This window comes from Alexandromys fortis, unplaced genomic scaffold (genome assembly GCF_014885135.2).
Source record: "Alexandromys fortis isolate MF-2015 unplaced genomic scaffold, M_Fortis_MF-2015_v1.1 scaffold_15, whole genome shotgun sequence".
Lineage (NCBI taxonomy): Eukaryota > Metazoa > Chordata > Mammalia > Rodentia > Cricetidae > Alexandromys > Alexandromys fortis.
The window spans coordinates 173701-193495 of record NW_026067911.1 but is presented as its reverse complement, the minus strand read 5'-3'; the positions used below and the strand labels follow the sequence as shown (position 1 = coordinate 193495).

The 19795-nt window shown below is 43.4% G+C and overlaps 1 long non-coding RNA gene across 2 annotated transcripts; it reads right to left on the bottom strand.

Moving 5' to 3' along the window:
- Positions 1-4140: 4140 nt before the first annotated feature.
- LOC126499241 (uncharacterized) lies at positions 4141-18013 on the bottom strand. Of its 2 annotated transcripts, XR_007591031.1 has the most exons (4): positions 17746-18013; positions 8791-9131; positions 7208-7343; positions 4141-7009 (listed from the first exon to the last, which is right to left on the bottom strand). It is a non-coding gene; the product is annotated as an uncharacterized lncRNA (long non-coding RNA). The 2 variants fall into 2 exon arrangements; XR_007591030.1 differs by having other exon boundaries at positions 4141-7343.
- Between the last annotated feature and the right edge of the window lie 1782 nt (positions 18014-19795).

The following is a 19795-nucleotide window of genomic DNA, read 5'->3' as shown; positions in this document are numbered from 1 at the left end:
CAGATGAAAACACCCAGCTGAAATCCAATATTGCATACATGCATACTCGTATTCTTTGTGTACCCATGGCTATAATGGCATAGTATTTGTAGACAGGTGACATTCCAAGGTAAACCAATTTGGAAAATGTTGCTGTAAAAGCTTACATTTTTCATGTTAAGGTAAACATTCACTGATAAAAATCATTGCAACTCTGTTTAGAAAAACATGGAAAGCCATGTTTGGCAGAAAGAGGAAAACTCTGAAAAGACAGATTGTCAGCATTTCTGGTAGTTCGCGTAGCATCACTGCGGGCTAGCTCTGTATGCCCAACTTCGGTTTCAAGGCATGAGTCTGAGATGTGGCCGCCAGTCTCTCACTCACCCTTAGTTCATGCCGTTCAGTCCGGTGTTTACATGTGATGTGTTTATTGGACCCACGGTTACTTATTTATAAATATGTACATGAATTTGTCACAACGTATTTTTGCCTGAATAAAATAACCATGTAGTGTTTATTGATGCAGAATTGTAGCATGTTTTGTGCCTGTGTGTGCTGGAAATTGAACTCAGCCTCATACATGCTGAGCACACCTGTGCCTCTATACTTTACCCTCAGCCTCCAAAATATAACTTTCAAAGGGAGAGCCCTTAATTTTAGGAAATCTATGGGGGTCACGGGCCCCAATTCGCACCAAAATTATGAGAGTGGGCTTAGAAGTAAAAGCCTTTGCTGACCCCTGCCCCAGTAAACGTTACCAGTGAAGCTGAAGGAATGACTGCCTGGGACTCTTTCCTCCACATTCTGAACCATTCGAAGAGGGATCCTTAATCAGGACAAAGGGAAAAACCTCAGGGAATCAGGCATCACTATACACTGTAACAAATGCGTAATACTATGGCGGGCCACCTTCTAATAGAAAATAGGAATATTCACCAGAGCCAGTCTGTCACCTCAAGGTCCATGCGGATGTGCTGATTTTAGCTGTTTCACACTCATGGTAGAGGAATGGGCTTGGCGCAAGTAACAGCATGGACAGGGAGTCAGCAGTAGCAAACTCAGAGGTCATCACTGCTGATGTCACAATGTCCTACTGTCCCAGAATGAACATACTTCTCTGTCCCAGTAGGCTCAGGTATTCATCCTGAACAGCCCTTCAGTTTCAATGGATGGAGTCAGTGGAGAGAACATGGCCTCCAACAGGCATCCCCTCCAGGGATGGCAGGAGAGCACCTGATGTCCCTGGTTCTTTAGATCATACCTTCCTAAGGCATCTCCTCCAGGGATGGCAGGAGAGCACCTGATGTCCCTGGTTCTTTACATACCTTCCTAAGGCATCTCCTCCAGGGATGGCAGGAGAGCGCCGCTGTTGAGTTATCACTGCTGCCCCGTCTTTATCATGTGGATAGTATGTAAGATATAAAACTGCCTTTCTGGGGCTTGGTAGTCTCAAGTACAAATGAAAATATTGTGTTAATTTTTAATAAAGTTCACAAAAAATCCTGTTTGATTCATTGCTAGTAACTGTTCCCCAAATCAGGGAAATAGCCAGGTTTGCCCACCTGAATCCCAGCATGGGGAGACTGAGGCAGATGGATCTTGAGTTCTGAGCCAGCATGAGCCACACAATTGAGACCCTCATCTCACAAAACAGAAAGTCAGGGAAATGTAGATATGTTCACCTTTCTGTCTTGAGTGTGACATTCTCAGGGCACTCCTGCCTGCTAACTAATGGCACAGTGCAGGCAAATGGCGAACTCTCAGGTTTCCTCACAATGACATTTAAAGGGTTTGTTTGTTTGCTTGGTTGGTTGGTTGTTTGGTTTGGTTTTTGGTTTTTCAAGACAGGGTTTCCTTGTGTTGCAGCTCTGGCTGTCCTGGAACTCGCTTTGTAGATCAGTCTGGCCTCTATCTGCCTGCCTCTGCCTCCCAAGTGCTGGGATTAAAGACATGCACCACCACCTATTGTTTTTAAAAGACCATTATTTATTATTTAACACTTCATTTAACCCAAATATATATTCAGTATAAAATATTACAGGGATGTTTTATGTTCTATTTTCCAGGTAGGATTTGCGTTAGGTGAGTACCCCCACCTTCCATGTACACTAACTCAGACAGAAGAATTGCATTTCAGCCCAGTTGCTGTCTGTGGGAGCAGCTCCTGCTTCGGTTAGCTCAGGCCTGGGCAGTAGTTGGCCTGAAACAGATACTCAACAATCCTGGGAGTTTAGTATTCTCTTAAAATTATTATTGTTGAGTTTTTAATTTTTTATTTTGTATGTTTGGGAGTTTTGCCTTCAAATACGTCTATGCACCGTGTGCATCTAGTACCCTCAGAGATCAGAGATAGGTGCTGACTCTTCCTGGGACTGGAGTTACAGACAGATGTGAGTGCTGGGAATTGAACCCAGGTCCTCAGTAAGAGCATCCAGTGCTCTTGATCACTAAACTGTCTCTCCAGCCACAAAGTTTTTACCTTCACAAAATAAACAGAAATCAAAGTAAATCTGGTACTGGGAATTGAACCTAAGTCTGTGTCCAGACAAACAAGCCCTCTACACTGAGCTACATTCCCAGTCCTCTCTTCACAGTTTAATTTTGAGCAAGCCTCCCTATGTTACCAAGCCTGACTTTAAACTCAGCCCTAACTGGCCCCATCACAGCGGGTAACAACTAAAAAGAAATTGCTTAGGATTAATGAGAAGGGTTTCTAGAAAAATTTTCTTTGCAAATATTAGAAAACAGAGAAAATACCGATAGCAGAGTCGGGTGACCATAAATGAATGAGAATAATCAAAATAACAAAATGTTTATATTATAAGATGATCATTTTGAGGGCATGTCTATACAAAAGGAATGTCATTGGAGAAATCAAAAGCAAAGTCCAGCTGTGTTAATGTGGTGTGAAAAACTCGGAGATGCTTTTAGGGCAGCTGAGCAAGGAAATGATGGGGCTGAGTTCCTCATGGGGAAATATGAGACAGCAGCTTCTACCTGACCTGCAGCACGGTGAGCTAAGGTGTGACCACAGTTCGCTAGGTGGGACCCAAACCATGAATTTTAGAGAATTTGATTTTTAGAGGTTGTCTTTGCTTTTGTTTTCTGCGCTCATGGTTTTCTTGATACCCTTGACTACTTGGGATGGGCCAGGGTGGGTGTTGAGTGGGGAGGACGGAAGCCTGAGGCCTGTGGCTGGGCAGGCCTGGTGAGCTCTGGGGTGTGGGGGGATGACAGCAGGACCAGCTGGTCAGGCCTAGCTGGAAGGAGCAGCCACTGGGAGGGGTTGAGAGAGAGATTGTTTATTCTCCATCCGTAGGACTCAGCGCAGCTGTGCTGGGCTGTGAACCCTGGCTGAATTCAATGGCCCACATCCAGGCTCTTTGTTTACTAGCACTGAGGAAGGGTTAAGTTGGCTGGTTTGGGGTCTGAGAGAGGCCTCCATTTCTTTCAGGTGGGGGCTGATCTTCAGAACTAATAAACAGCTTTGATAGGCATAAAGTCACTGACTGAATTTTCCACAGCACCTCTGATATCTTAAGTTCAGATCCCTTAGTTTTTTAGTCTTTTTTTATAACTTACAAATTGGCGTACAACTTCTGACCCGAAAACAGTCATGGACAGAAAACATGTTCCACTTCATCACTGGGTGACTAGACAGATGCTACTTTCCCTCTTTGGTAGCAAAGTCTGTATTAAATACTTAGTTCCCTTCTGTGTCAGAGTTCCTGGATGGATAGCTGTTTTCAGTAAGTCATCTGTTTGAACACAGAACTCCTGTGTGTCACTACACTTTAGAATGCTAGAAATACAAAATAGAACCAATCACAATTCTGGAAGGCCTTCCCATGCTACTCATCCCAGAGTTCTGTGTCAAGTGCTGGGACAGGGGGTGAGCGGCGAGCAGAGGGCCAGGCTGGCTCAGCCACAGGTAAGGCAGCTTGAGTCACCCAAACTGGTCATTTCACTGTAGAGGTGGTCATGGCTTATTTCCTAAACTCTCTGGCCCCAGGGTCTTCATGTGTAAGAAAGAGGTCCACCACATGGCCTGTGTGACGGATAAAGGAGACAGAACACACAGTACAAGACGATAAGTAGCGGCTGCCCGTTCTAGAAGAGGTGACATGTGATTGAGATTTGAAAAATGAACAGCAGTGAATATCAAGCTGAGGTGATTTTATTTTCAAAAACAAAGTTTTTGAAGTAACCTAATGAAATACAAGATTTGGAAAGAATCAGTTCCTTCCAGTGGCCTTATATTCGTATAACACTACACCACACAAATTAACAGTAACCCAGATCAATCATAATAACAAGTATCATGGGAGCATAACGAAGACAACAGTGACTGGACAGTCTCAAAACAGCAGGCTAACATAGATTCTCTGACAGCTGACTGGCTCTTGGCATCTGGAGACACTAAACAGCAGAGTTAGCCGGTTGTTCATAAATATCTGTGCACATTATCACACATCTCCTCCAGATCTCTAGAGAATGTGATCTCAGGATAAGAAGCTGTGACAACAATGGTCAGCGACAACTCAGGAAGTATCTTTTAATCACCCCATGATACAGAAGAAATTAGGAAGCAGCACACTCCTCTCCTGTCTAGTCAGTGGAGCTGATGCTGAGTACAAAGTCCTGGCATATCATCTTCCTCTCTTCTTGTGTGCAACAAGACATAGTATGAGACTCTAGACATGCCACACCAATTAGATGGCGGTCAGACTGTTGGCTTATTCCTTAGCAGTAACTTGGGAGTTGGCAGAAACTGTGATGGTTCAGACAGGGCACTCTAGCACACTACGTACTAGGTTCAATCCAGCACCAGATGATGATGGTGGCCACTTGACTCACAGAAAGTGAAACGTTACAATTTATAAATTATAACTATGAAAACTTGTTTACATGTCTGTGGAAGCATGCTGCCATACTATGAGCCAAGAGCCTGACTCCAAAATGAAAAGACAAATATGAAAATAAAACTAGAGACTAACATCCCGTTTAAATATGCATGCAAAAAATAACTTCAGAAGTATTCGAAGACTGACATGAAGATGCATTCTTGAGCTCTAGTACTTGGAAGGCTGAGACAGGAGAATCACAAGTTCCAGACCAACCAAGCGACATAGAAGATCCTGTCTTGAAAATATTAGCAAACAGCTTAGAGTGTAGTAGCTACTGGTGCTAGACATTTCTCTTTGTTGAGGTCTTGGACTGAATACCTAGCATGCACAAAAACTTGGCATATTGAATCTAATACTATAAAAATCTACACAGAATGACCAAGTACCCAGAAATTCAAAGTTGATTTATCATTGAAAATCAACTGAGGTCATGTATGATTTTTTAATGGAATCAAAGACAAAAAACTCATAATCATGCAGAAACAGCATTTAATAAAATCCTATTTAGAGGATTAAAACTAATGGAAAGAATATATATATGTATATATACATATATATATATATTCTCTGTGTGTGTGTGTGTGTGTGTGTGTCTGTGTGTGTGTACATATTAGAGATTTATTAGGGTGGCTTACAGGCAATGGTTTAGCTAGTCTGGCTGTCCCCTGACAGAAAGGAAAGAATCTAGTGGTTGATGGGTTCATGAGACTGGATGTCTCAGCTCAGTCTGTGCTGAAGCCCAGACCCGAGTAGGTTCTAACAGCAACAGAGTAATGCCTTGACTGCAAGGACGATGAACTTGCCAGTAAGAGTGAGGGCAAGCAAGCAAAAAGCAAAAGCTTCCTTCTTCCATGTCCTTCTGTGTTCTACGTAGGCTGCAACAAGAGGTGTGGCCCAGATTTAGGGTGGATCTTCTCACCTCAAATTATCCAATCAAGGAAATTTCTGCAGAAGCATTCCCAGCTGCTTGTGTTTTAGTTGATTGCAGATGAAGTCAAGCTGACAACCAAAATCAGCTGTCACAAGTCCACCCTCGTCAGTTTGTCACATTTTGTCATGCAATGCATAATTTACAGATAGAAACAACATCCAGATCATAATTACACCTAACATGATGCAACTCCCATGAACATTCACAAAGTACCCCATGTGCATCTGCAAATGAACAGGTGTCAGTGTCCCTTGAGGGACATTCTTTAAGTGTCTTATAACTTAAAATATGGCAGCCATTGCTATTATACCAATCGATGTTACATTACATGATAAAGAAATAGAGGGAAAAAACCCACAAATCTATGTTTTGTGTGTCTCTGTGTGTGTGTGTGTGTGTGTGTGTGTGTGTGTGTAAAGTATAACACAGTCAGCAGGTCTTGGATTTTAGAGGCGTGATCTAGCCCTTCATTCCTTTGGGGTCTGAGTTTTTTGTCTGCTAGCTTGGATCGCATTGTTGCAGTTTCCCATGACTTTCATCTCAGGATATTTTAACACCAAAAGAGACTCTCTGATGGGCAGCCTTCATTCTAGACATAATCTTCCTTACTTTCTTTGTGGAGAAGCAATCCAGTTCCCCACAGTAGTCTGGATTAATCACCCCATCCTAACACTGGTATTCCTTTTTTAGCCTGTTTGTTTAAGGGCATCAGAAGACCAAAGTGACCAGGGGGATGTCAGAGCTTCCAGTTCAATTAAATGGTTAGTGTGTCTCCTGGCAGGAGTGCTCACCCATCTGGGGCTAAACTTCCAGGCCACCCAAACTCAAGGTTATGGAAACAAGAAGCAAAAAGTTTCACAATGGGTCACTGGGGTGATAGTGAGTGGAATGAATCCCATGAGTCCTGACTAGAAGGGAAACTATACTGTATATTGGATGTTGATTCAAAGAATATACAGCCTGCTTGAGACCCTGCCACAGCCCGCTAGGCCACTGCCACCTAAATGGTGCTGTACCTGTGTTTTCCACAGATCATTATTCCACTGTTGTAGCAAGCCAGCTGCTTTCAGATGCTGGGGAATATGGTAAAATTCCATGAGCAAGGTCCCGTGTGGCACTTCTCTGGCTGTGAAGTGAGTTCCTTGGTAAGAAGCGATACTGTGTGGGATACCATGATGATGGAAGAAACATTCTGTAAGTACACAGATGGTGGTTTAGGCAGAAGTAGGACATGCAGTAAAGGCAAATCAACAATCAGAAGCTACTCCAGTAAGGACAGAGTGTTGTCCTTTCCACAGAGGAAATGCTCCAATGTAGTGAACTTGCCACCAGGTCGCTGGCTGTTAACCCAAGGGAATGGTGTCATATTTAGGGTACTTATGTGACTTACGTGACTCTTCATCCTTAAAGTGCAGATTGTCTGATGTTCTGAATAAAGTTGGCGATTGCATGAGACTTTAGTCCGCCTCATTTCTTGCCTCCGTTCTCCCAGGCCCCACCACTTCTGAGTGTTTGATAGTAGGCATCTGCTCAATAGATTCATGTAACTTTCTTTTTCCCTCGGGATCACGTATAGCACTTCAATTTAATAACAGATTGCTGCTGTGTATGTCCTACTTTATGGCTTGGTGGGCCAGATAATACCCAGCTTGGGTTGCAGAATAACTTGATGGCCCATTGGCAAACATTCAGTTTCCACTAAGGCCCAAGTGCAAACCAAGAGCTGTCTCTCAAAGTGGGACTAGTTGTCTCTCCAGATGATGGTAGAGCCATGTTCCAAAATCCCAAAGGTCTCTTTTGTGATTCATCTATAGGAGCCTGCCAGAGGCTCCAAACAGCATCTTTATCTGCCATGGACACTTCTAGTCCCACTGAATCTACTGGACTGTATTGTCTGAGTGTTAGAGAGCAGTCTGCACAGCAGCCTGGACTTTTTGAAGAGCCTTCTCCTATTCCAGGCCCCACACAAAACTTTTTGAGTCACCTGGTATATAGGCCAGAGTAACACACCCAAGTGTGGAATGTGCTGCCTCCAGATCCAAATGCCTCCAGAGCCTAAATGTTCTGTGTCTTTCTTGATAGTGGGAGGGGGCCAAGTGCAATAACTTTTCCTTCTCCTTAGAAGGAATATCTCTCATGGCCCACACAACTGGACTAAGAATTTCACTTAGGTTGAAGGTTCTTGAATTTCAGTTGGATTTATTTCCCATCCTCTGATTACCAACAAGTCTAAAGTTGTTACTACCTCCTGCTCATATGGACCATTCATCATAATGTCATCAATATAGTGGACCAGTGTGATATTTGTGGGAGAGACAGACCATAACTATCCCTTCAAGCTGTGTAATAACACAGGGCCAGAGAGTTAATATACTGTTGAAGTAAAAGTATAAAGGTATAAAGCAAATTGCTTCTGGTGATCTGTACAAACAGGTATAGAGAAAAAGGCATTTTCTAGATCAATAGTTGCATGTCATGTTGTCTTTTGGGGGAGCTGCCACCCAGCTTCCAAAAATTTCAGAGTCTTATTATTACTTATAAGTGCCTGGCCCTTTGCTTGGCTTGTTTCTAACCTGCTTTTCTTAAATTATCCCATCTACCTTTGCCTCTGAGCTTTTCCCTTTTCTTACTTCTGTAATCTTACTTTTACTCTGTGACTGGCTGTGTGACTGACTCCTTTTTTCTCTCCTTGATCTCTCTTGTTCTCTCTTTTTCTCTCTTGCTCCTTCTTTTCCTGCCAGATTTCTCCTTTATTCTCTCTACTTCAGCCCCACGTATCCTTTCTTCTGCCTTGCTATTGGCCGTTCAGCTCTTTATTAGAACCATCAGGTGTTTTAGATAAGCGGAGAATCACAGCTTCACAGAGTTAAACAAATGCAACATAAGAGAATGCAACAGATCTGCATCACTAAAAGAGATGTTCAACAGCATAAACAAATGTAATACATCTTACTATTCCACAGTATCACGTACCTGGAGATGGGTTAATTTGCTCAATGAGGACACCACATCTGCTAGCAGCAGCTACACTTAGAGTTGCTGCCTATGTTTGGGATGATCTGCTACACCACAACCGATTTATATCCTGCACAGGCCAATCAGACAGAAGAAGGGGCATGTGCTGGGAACCACCATCCCTGCAGCTTTCAAGTCTTTCATGTAGCACTCATTTCGACGATTCCTCCAGGTTTAATATATTCTTTGGTTCACTCTTTTCCTTAGTAGAGGAAACTCAGATGGCTTCCGGTCTTTCCAACCATAATAGCCCTTACTTCACTCCACAGGCCAGGGACCAGTGTGGGAATTTTTCCAACCTGTAATTATATCGGTTTCAATTATATATTCTGAAATTGGGGAAATAACCACAGGCTTAGCTCTGAGACCCACTAGAGCCAGAACACCACTAAACAGTGGACCTCCTTAGGACCCACTTTAGCTGGAGGGTCCCAGTGCTCCTTAGGACCCACTTTAGCTGGAGGGTCCCAGTGCTCCTTAGGACCCACTTTAGTTGGAGGGTCCCAGTACTCCTTAGGACCCACTTTAGTTGGAGGGTCCCAGTGCTCCTTAGGACCCACTTTGCTGGAGGGTCCCAGTGCTCCTTAGGACCCACTTTGCTGGAGGGTCCCAGTGCTCCTTGGGGTTTCCCAGAATCAGTTCAGTTTTAAACCAGTGTCCAGCAGACCCCGGGAAACCATTGTTTCCTTTCCCCAAGTGTACAGCTGTTCTTGTAAAGGTCATAGGTCCCTATAGGGAAGGATGGGAGAGAGGCTAACAATAAAACTCTTTGGGGGAGTTGGGGGTAGAGAGCTTTCGAGACAGAGTTTCTCTATGTATCACTGGCTGTCCTGGAACTCAACTCTGTAGACCAGGCTGGCCTTGAACTCACAGAGATCCTCCTGCCTCTGCCTCCCAAATTCTGGGATTAAAGACATGTGCCACCACCATTTGGCTAATGATAAAACTCTTAGATATTTTAGCAAGGTTCTTCCTCAAGTAGACCTAGCCATCTCTTCACTTAAGGAGTTTTGGGCCTGCAGACTGGCCCAAGTCTGGAAATTGGTTTACAGACCAAATTCTTTCTTACTATGATCCAGTATAGTCTTCTTCCATTTGCTCCAGAATTTTTCTGCTTATAAAATTAAACAAAAATGTAGTGGACTTACCTGTTTGATTCCTGGAAACACCATGACTTATTAGCCAACACCAAAGGTCCATACGAACCATAGCACCATAAATAGCACTCTGCCTGTGCTGCCTGTTTAGATAACTGCAGTCATCTTGCCAACTGGCCCTGCTAGCGGGGCCCAATTAACCCATCATAGGTATTTAATTTATCCATCTGAGCACCAGCATGGAGGAAAAGCGCCACCAAAAGCTCTTCAGATGTGCAGATGCCCCTCTCACTATTTGGGTCTTACAAGATGAGTGAAGGGCATATCTTGTGGGCCTTCTCATGGTGGGGGGTAAGGTTTCACACATCACTCCCACATTGTCACTGTTGTTTCCTGGAGCTTTCAAATCCCTTCATCAATACTAAACCAAGCCATATCAGGCATCTCCAGCTCCCATTCAATAGGCCGTCTTTTGATATGCTTCAACCAACTAATAGCTCAAACCTTTTTGACACCTTTAAAAAGCAGATCAAACATCTATATTAAATTGAGAATCTCCATTCAGTGAATCTATATGTGATGGCCAATCTTGGTTGTCAACTTGACTCCATCTGAAATCATCTACAATAGCACCTGAGGAACTTTCTTTATTGGATCCTTTGAGGTAAGAGGAACAACCTTAAATCTGGACCACACAGAAGGACATGGAAGGGGGAAACTTTTCAGTTTTATCTGCTTGCCCCCCTCTCTGTCATTGCCAAGTTCATCTATCATGCTGCTGAGGCATTACTTCCGGGCATTGGAACCTATCTCATTGAGATTTCAACACAGACTGAAGAACAAGTAAGACTTTCAGTCCCATACACTGAACAACTTCTGGATTATTGGCATCTCCTTTGGGAGTCAGTCTTTGCTGAACTAGCTGGACTATGGAGCCCGTGAGTCACTCTCATAGCGCCCCAGCCCCCTTCTGTGTGTATTCAGTTAGTGCCAGTCCTCCAGAGAACCCTGACTAATACTGATTGTGGTACCAGAAGTGGGGTGGGTTTTCTCACCTCAAATGATTTAATCAAGCAACCATAATGTGGCAGCCACTTGTGCTTTTGGTTGATTCCAAATGTATTCAACTTGACAACCAAGATTAGCCATCACAGCTACTTTTCTCAGTAATAAAAGGAAATGCCATACTTCACAAAGGGCACACACAAGAAAATCCTAGCACCAATATCATACTTACTGGTGGATAAAACAACAAAACCACACCAAAAACCTGAATGCTTCTCCCTAAAATGGCAAGAAGAAAAGTATGTCTAGTATCACCATTTGTATTAATCTATTTTCCATTGTTGTAACAATATAGTTAAGGCTAGTGTATTAAGGTTTTCTACAGAAAAAGAACTAATAGAACAACTCTGTATATTAAAGTACTGGGGAATAAATTTAACAAATCAAGTGAAAGACTTATAATTTTACAATGAAAAAACATTGCTAGAAGTTAAGGGTGATGTAAGCCAAAATTATCCCATACTCGTGAATATGCAATGTTGCTGACATAGTTCATTCCCTCTAGATTAATTTTCTGGCTCCATATAGTTTCCTTCCAAGATCTTAGTATGATTTCTAGAAATTGATAAGGTGAATCTATGAAAGATTTATATGAAAATTCAAAGGACCTGGACTAGCAACACAACTTGGAAAAACTCTAACCGAGTTCAATGACTTATGTTTCCATATCTTGGATTTTATTAATAAAGCTGTAGTGGCCCAAACATTATAGAAATATAAAGGCAGACAAGAATCAATTGCCCATATCTGAGAATTCCCAAATAAACCTCTACATGTATGTTTAATTAATTTTCAACAAAAGGATCTAGGCAACTCAGTGGGGAAAGTAACACTCAACAAATGTTGCTGGGACAACTGGATTTCAAAGAATGAATTTGATTTTTCTTTGTGCTATGATAAAATAAAATATGGCTTACAGGCTGAAGGTAATAGCTAAATCTATAAAACATTAGGAGAAAACAGAAGTGTTTGCTCATAGTTTGGTGAGTTCTTAGAAATGACACAGACTCACAATTTATCAAAAAAAAATGACTTACCAAAATTAAAAAATATATATACACTTCCAAAGACAGCAGTAGCTCAATGAAAAGATGAGTCACTGACCACAGGAAGCACCTCCCTTGAGTTATCTTTATCCTGTTAGATAAAGGATGCCCAGACTACATGTAGAAGGATGAAAATAGACCCATATCTATCACCAGGCACAATACTCAAGTCCAAATGGGTCAAAGACCTCAACATAAAGCCAGCTACACTGAACCTTATAGAAGAGAAAGTGGGAAGTATACTTGAATGTATTGGTACAGGGAACCACTTCCTAAATATAACCCCAGCAGCACAGACACTGAGAGAAACAATTAATAAATGGGACCTCCTGAAACTGAAAAGCTCTGTAAAGCAAAGGACACAGTCAACAAGACAAAATGACAGCCTTCAGAATGGGAAAAGATCTTCACTAACCCCACATCAGACAGAGGTCTGATCGCCAATGTACAAAGAACTCAAGAAATTGGTCACCAAAAGAACATATAATCCAATTAAAAAAAATGGAGTACAGACCTAAACAGAGAACTCTCAACAGAGGAATCTAAAATGGCTGAAAGACACTTAAGAAAATGTTCAATATCCTTAGTCATCAGAGAAATGCAAATCAAAACAACTCTGAGATTCCATCTTACACCTGTAAGAATGGCCAAGATCAAAAACACTGATGACAACTTATGCTGGAGAGGTTGTGGGGAAAAGGGAACACTTCTGCATTGCTAGTGGGAATGCAAGCTGGTACAACCCCTTTGGATATCAATGTGGATTTCTCAGAAAATTGGGAAACAACTTTCCTCAAGACCCAGTAATACCACTTTTGGGTATATATCCAAAGCATGCTCAATCATGCCACAAGGACATGCTCTCAACTATGTTCATAGCAGCTCTGTTAGTCATAGCCAGAACCTGAAAACAACCTAAATGCCCCTCTACTGAAGAATGGATAAGGAAAATGTGGTACATTTACACAATGGAGTACTACACAGCAGAAAAAATAACATCTTGAATTTTGCAGGAAAATGGATGGAGCTAAACATTATTTTGAATGAGGTAACCCAGACCCAGAAAGGCAATTATCACATGTACTCACTCATAGGTGATTTTTAAACATAAAACAAAGAAAGCCGGCCTACAAACCACAATCTCAGAGAACCTAGACAACAATGAGGACTCTAAGAGAGACTTACATAGATCTAATCTACATGGGAAGTAGAAAAAGACAAGATCTCCTGAGTAAATTGGGAGCATAGGGGACTTTGTGGAAGGGTTGTAGGGGGGAGGGAAGAGGTAGGGAGGGGAGCAGAGAAAAATGTAGAGCTCAATAAAAATCAATAATAAAAAAAAAGAAATACAAAAAAGGATGCCCAGACTATGTAAAGAATTCTTGCAGGCAAAAGGTTAGAGACTCAGACTTTAAATGGACAAGAGTTGAATAGACATTTCACCATGAAATGTACCTGAATGGCTAGCAGGATATGAAAAAGTGTTCATCATTAGTTGCTAAGGAATAAAATCCCCGTAAGACTCCATTACTTGCCCATCAGAAGGGATGGAGAACATTACTTTTTCTGTGAATAGAGGGAGTTAGACTGCATTGCTACCTGCTTTGTGAGTGTAATGAAATGCCAGGATACACAAGAAACAACAGTGCTTAACCGCTGAATGAAGTAGAGCTGGGTGGGTGGATTATTCCCTACACTTATTTAATTTCAAATGATTTTTTCATTCTTTGAGAGTTTGTATATGTGTACAATGTATTTTGTACATATCCATCCCCTCTTCCCATTTGAACTTTTCCTGGACCCCTTCCCACCACATCTTCTCAACTCCATTATCACCTCTTAGTCCTCCTCTACCTTCTCCTCTCAACCCAGTGTTGTCCATCAGCGCTGCCTACATGCACATGTAGAGCCATCCACTGGAACACGGGCGATCTGTGAGTAAACACACTTCCTCAAAGTCGCATGCTCCCTCCCAGAGCAGCCACCCGCTCAGCTCGTGGTGAGGTCTCAGGAGCCCCTCCCTAGTCTCGCTGTTGTTTCGCTGCCTCACGTGTGCTGGTAACTACGGCTGTGGTAAGCTCGTGAATGCGCTGTCATGTCGTGTCTAGCAGGCAGCATTTTACACAATTTCCCCTATCCTCTAGCTCTTAGTTGTCCCCCCTCTCTCCCATGACGTTTTCTGACCTTGTGGGACAGAGTTGATATAAACGATCCCTTTAGGATGGATCACTCGGTCACTTATTCTCAGCATTCCGACAGTTATGAGTCCCTGCATTAACTATTACCCCCTATAAAGCACTTCTCTCGCAGAGGCTGAGAGCAGAACAGATCTATGGGTATAAGCACAAATATTAAAAGGTAGTTTGACAGTGTGACCATTTAGCAAAACAAAAGTGGTGAGTCCTCCCCTAGAGTTTATGACTTCCCCAGCCACACACAGCATTTTGTCCGGCTTTACTGACACAAGTGAGGGCCATCTGGGAAGAAAGAATCTTAATTACGAGAATGTCTCTATAGGATTGGCCTGTAGGTGAGTCTACAGGGCATTTTTTTGATTGATATTTGATGTGGGAGGGCCCAGATCATTGTGGGCAGTTCCACCCCTGGGCAGGTGGTTCTGGGGTATATAAGAAAAACTGCTAGCCAGCAGTGGTGGTGCACGCCTTTAATCCCAGCACTCGGGAGGCAGAGGCAGGTGGATCTCTGTGAGTTCGAGGCCAGCCTGGTCTACGAGAGCTAGTTCTAGGACAGGCCCAAAGCTTGACCTCTGCATCAGTTTTTGCTTCCAGATTCTTTCCTTGAGCTCCTACCCTGAGTTCTCCGGATTATGGGTGACAAGGTATACAATGAAATAAACCCCTTTCTCCCCAACTTGGTTTCGGTCATGGTGTTTTATCACAGAACTAGAAACCCCAAGACACAGTACCAGGCATGAATTCTCTTTTACAGGACAGGCCTTAACTCTAGTAAAATAAAAAAAAAAAAATGATTATGCTCTAGTCACTGCCACTCCTATAAATCGTTGTGCCTTTGTTACATCAGCAGGTCTTGCCTGGCATATCAGTATTGTGGCATAGAGGGTCCAGCTCTGAGTAAGACCATTGATTTTCCCCCCCTTGGCCTTCAGACCTTATGAGAGCTAGCCAGTAAGGAGGAGGCTTTGTGATCATTTCCAAATGAATTTCTCTGTCCTGAAACCAAAATGTGTGTTACCTTCAACTATGGATCTTACCCTCTAGTTCTGGTGGGCAGCCAAGAGCAATGACCATAGCGTGTGCTGATTTGGAAGTCTCTAGGGCCTTCTTGATCTACAGCTTGCAAGGTGTGTCCCATGTCTGCTGATGAGGTTGTCTTTTGGGGACAGTATCGTCCACTCATGCTGTGTACTACCATTCAAGTTCCCTTTTTAAGAAATATTTTTATTAGCTTATGATGTCGTGTGTTTCCATATGGCTTTTAATATATTCTTTCTCCCTTAAATTACTTTTATCTGGGTATTTTAAAATAGCAATAGAAAAATAACTAAGTCAGGGTTTGTGCTAGGGATTAACCCCAGGACACAAACTAACCACATACTCTCCTACTGAGCTATACTACCTAACTCCTCAAGAAATATTTCCAACCTAATCTAAAGGCTTAATAATGCAATAATGAGGGTTGTTATATATGAATAATTGAGTTGACCATAAGGGAAAGAAGGCATTTACATTGTCGCCTGAGTGCATATTGTGGTAATGAAGGCACTCTAATTCCTGAAGCCGTGAGACAAATATCTGGTGATGAGGATAATCTGGGAATCCCATAGCCCAGAGGAATAGTGCCCTCAGAGACATTTCCCCAGGACATTGCAGGGTCCTGGGGAAAGGGCAAGATGCCTCCACACAGCCAATGGGCTCTGCAGGACTTAAAAGTCTGCTATCATGACTGTAACCTGAGAAAGTGTGAACAAAAGTGTGTTCAGCAGGAGAGGAGTGTTGTGCAAAGGCTGCTTGTTTGTTCCTGTCTGCTCAGCCCTGAAATAATCACACAGAAACCATATTATTTGCAGTATTATTTGGCCAATAGCTTAAATGTATTTCTGGCTAACTCATATCTTAAATTAACCTATCTCCATTAATCTGTATATCACCACGAAGCTGTGACTTACCAGATAAAGTTCTGGCATCTGTCTCCAGTGGGGCTACATGGCTTCTCCCTGACTCTGCCTTCCTTCTCCCAGCATTCAGTTTAGTTCTCCCTGCCTACCTACGTTCTGCCTTGTGCAGGCCTAAGACAGTTTCCTTATTAACCCAATGGTATCCACAGCACACAGAGAAATCCCACATCTGAGGAGCCATGACCAAAGGTTCCTTCCTTGCACTGGGCACTGTGGCAGATCAAATGAGAAAGGTGATCTTAGACTTACATATTTGAATACTTGATCTCCAGTTAGCGAAACTGTTTGGGAAGGGTTAGGTGTGTCCTTTTGAGAGAAGGTGTGTTTCTGGGGTTGGGCTTTGATTTCAAATGACCCTCATGATTTCAGGACTCACTCTGCTTCTTGCATGCTGATCAAAATATGAGCTCTCAGCTGCTGTGCCTGCAACCATGTCTACCTGCTTGCTACCATGCTCCCCAGCACGATGGCCATGGCCTCTATTCCTCTGAAACTCTAAGACCCATATAACTTTTCTTGTTATGTTGTGTTGGCCATGGTGTTTATTACAGCCAGAGAGAAGTATCTAATGCAGCCACAAAGCAAAGCACATGGAGGCCGCCATCTCTTCTCCTCTCTCACGTAATTCAAACCACATTTTCTCTGTCTTCCTGGAAATTGTAAGCACTGTATGAATACCTGGGAGGTGCTTCTTGAGGTCCTCTGATGAAAGGTGCAACACAAGCCAAGCGTTGTTATGAACCTTGCAAGCAGGTCAGGGAGCTAGTGATGCTACCACTTCTGACATACCCGAGGGTTTTGTTTTGAGGGTTAAGCACAGCACGTGCACAAAAGCAAGACGAGCTGACAGTGAAAAATAAGGCAAGGAGTTCAGCTGCAAGCCAGCCCTACTCTGCTGTCCAGAGGAAGGAGTGATGTCCCCACACTGAAGCCAGACACAACAGCTTCCCTCCCATGCCAGCTATGGGTGTGTTACAGCTGACAGGCAGATAGAACAAATCCAGGCCCAGTCTTCATGCCAGAGATGATCTGCTCTTGGGACCTACTGAGACCCCTTTAGCTCACAGATTCCAATGACATGCCAGCCTGGCAAACATTGGAGGTTATCCTAGAGAGTCATATAATCTCCTGTGGTTGACAAGTGTCATGGTGTCACTGGAATAGACTAGAGACAAAGGGGGAAGAGAAGCAACTGGCTGAGGCATGTTTAACCAAGGCTCATCATCACCCAAGGACCTGATGTTTGCAAGAGCCACCAGCCAGGCTGAACTTAGCTCCCTTTTCCGGCCCTGACCTTCCTTTCCTCTCTCTACATGGGCCCCAGAGCCTTGTTCATGCTGGGCTAGCACTCTACCCCTGAAAAACACCTCTAACCCAGAAGAACTACCTTTAAATTAAGGACATGTAGCTGAGAATTGTGTTTCAAGCCTGCAATCCCAGCATTTGGGAAACTGAGGTAGGAGAACTGCTATGAACTGCTATGAGTTCAAGGCCAGCCTGGGCTAAAGAGATCCTGTCACAAAACAAATACAAGAATGGTAGCTCATACCTGTAATCTTGACCCTTGGGTGCAGAGACAGAGGACTGCTGCAATTTCAGGGCCACTGGGTCTGTGTTGTGTAACAGTTTCCTTCCAGATTGAAACATTCCCACCTCAAGGGAATCGTAACTCAAAGTGGCTTCAGGAAGTTGCGGAAACTGACCAGATTCACTAGGCCCCTTCCTGCCAGAGTAAGCAATAAAAGCTGAGAATTACTCTCAAACTGCCTAATCTAGACTGCAAAGACTGTCAAAAAAGCCAGTCTGCAAAGAAAACTCTGACATCAGACCTGCTTCCTAGAAAAAAAAATCAAAAAAATCCCAAAGCCAAACCAAAAAAAAAAAAAAAAAAAGTCAGCCTGGGAGAGATTTAGACCAGAGTCATTTGAAAAGAACACTCTCCAACCTTTTGAACTCCCTGTAGGCTGTGCAGTGTGCTCCAGGTTCCTAGGTTTTGTGGGCTGGGAAGGGCCTTGATGGTGCACCTGTCTTTGAGTCATTTCTGCTCCTGGAAGTAACCCCTCACCATACTTCTATAACCCCTGTAAAACTCATTGGTTCACTGGGCGGTGGTGGCGCACGCCTTTAATCTCAGCACTTGGGAGGCAGAAGCAGGTGGATCTCTGTGAGTTTGAGACCAGCCTGGTCTACAAGAGCTAGTTCCAGGACAGGCTCCAAAACCACAGAGAAACCCTGTCTCGAAAAAGGAAAAAAAAAAAACAAGTTTTGATGTGGGAGTGATTTCTTATTAATAAAGAAACTGCCTAGGCCCCTTGATAGGCCAACCCTTAGGTGGGTGGAGTACACAGAACAGGATTCTGGGAGAAAGAAGCTTAGTAGAGGAGTCGCCGTGATTCTCCCGCTCCAGACAGACGCAGGTTAAGATCCTCCCTGGTAAGCCATCTCTTGGGCTACACAGAATATTAGAAATGGGTTAGAACAATATGTAAGAGCTAGCCAATAAGAAGCTGGAACTAGCCGGGCCAGGCAGTGTTTAATAGAATACAGTTTCCGTGTAATTATTTCGGGCATAAGCTAGCCATGCGGGTGGCCGGGTGCCGGGGACGCAGCCCTGCCGCTCCTATATCAACAAAGTTTGACATTGGTGGTCTCTGTACTTTGGTCTATACTGGGATTCCTATCTGGAGTTAGCAGTTATATGAGTTGCATCCCCAGCAAATGTTTTGTCACACAACAGTTTACATAATGAGTTTCAGGCCAGCTAGTACAACAAAGCGAGACCCTGTCTCAGAGAAATTAAATACAAAGTTGAGATGTGTATACACCAAGGTTTGTCTTCCCTACTCAGCCCCCAACCTTAGGCCCTGCCTTTGGTCTCCTCTGGATGGCCTCCACATTCTCCAAGGTGTACTTGGAATTGTGCACAATATTCCACTTGTAAACCATAAGCTGTTAGGAAGTCTTCATCAGCCCCCAGCTCCAGGTACAGACGGGGGCACAAGAAGCCTTTGCCTCCATGGGCAGCAGCTTCCTTTTCTGTTGTTCAGTCCATGGTGGGGCACTCTTCCCCAAACACTGTGGTTTCCTGCTCTCTTGCAGCTCCTTCTAGCTTCTGCTAGTCCCGATGCCTGGTGTCTTGACACTACTACCATCTCTCTTCTCTGTGTGGCAAATGGCTGGCCTTTAAAGCTCAGTCAAAATGTTACCCCTCTCTCACCGTCTTGATCTCCACAGTAAATAAACTTATTTTGTAAAATACAGTATAATGGCCCCTGCCTTCAAAATGGAGTCAGGCAGGTTCCTCAATTCATTGCTTAAAAACGTAATTCTATATAATTCTATACAATCACTGTAATCGTCTGTCCTGTCCCTCTAAGAGACAAGCCCTCCCCTCTCCACTGAATCAAGCCTGAGTTCCTTCCTGAAGAGGTAGCTGCTGCTGTGGCTCCTTTCCTCTCCCCACTTCTCTCTCTCTGCCACTCTCTGCTCTTCCCCCTTCACTCCTACCCCTTTTCCCTTCCATAACCCACTAAATAAATACCTACTTTCTCTGCATGGTGTATCTATCCATGTCTCTATCTCTCATCTGCCACGTGGCT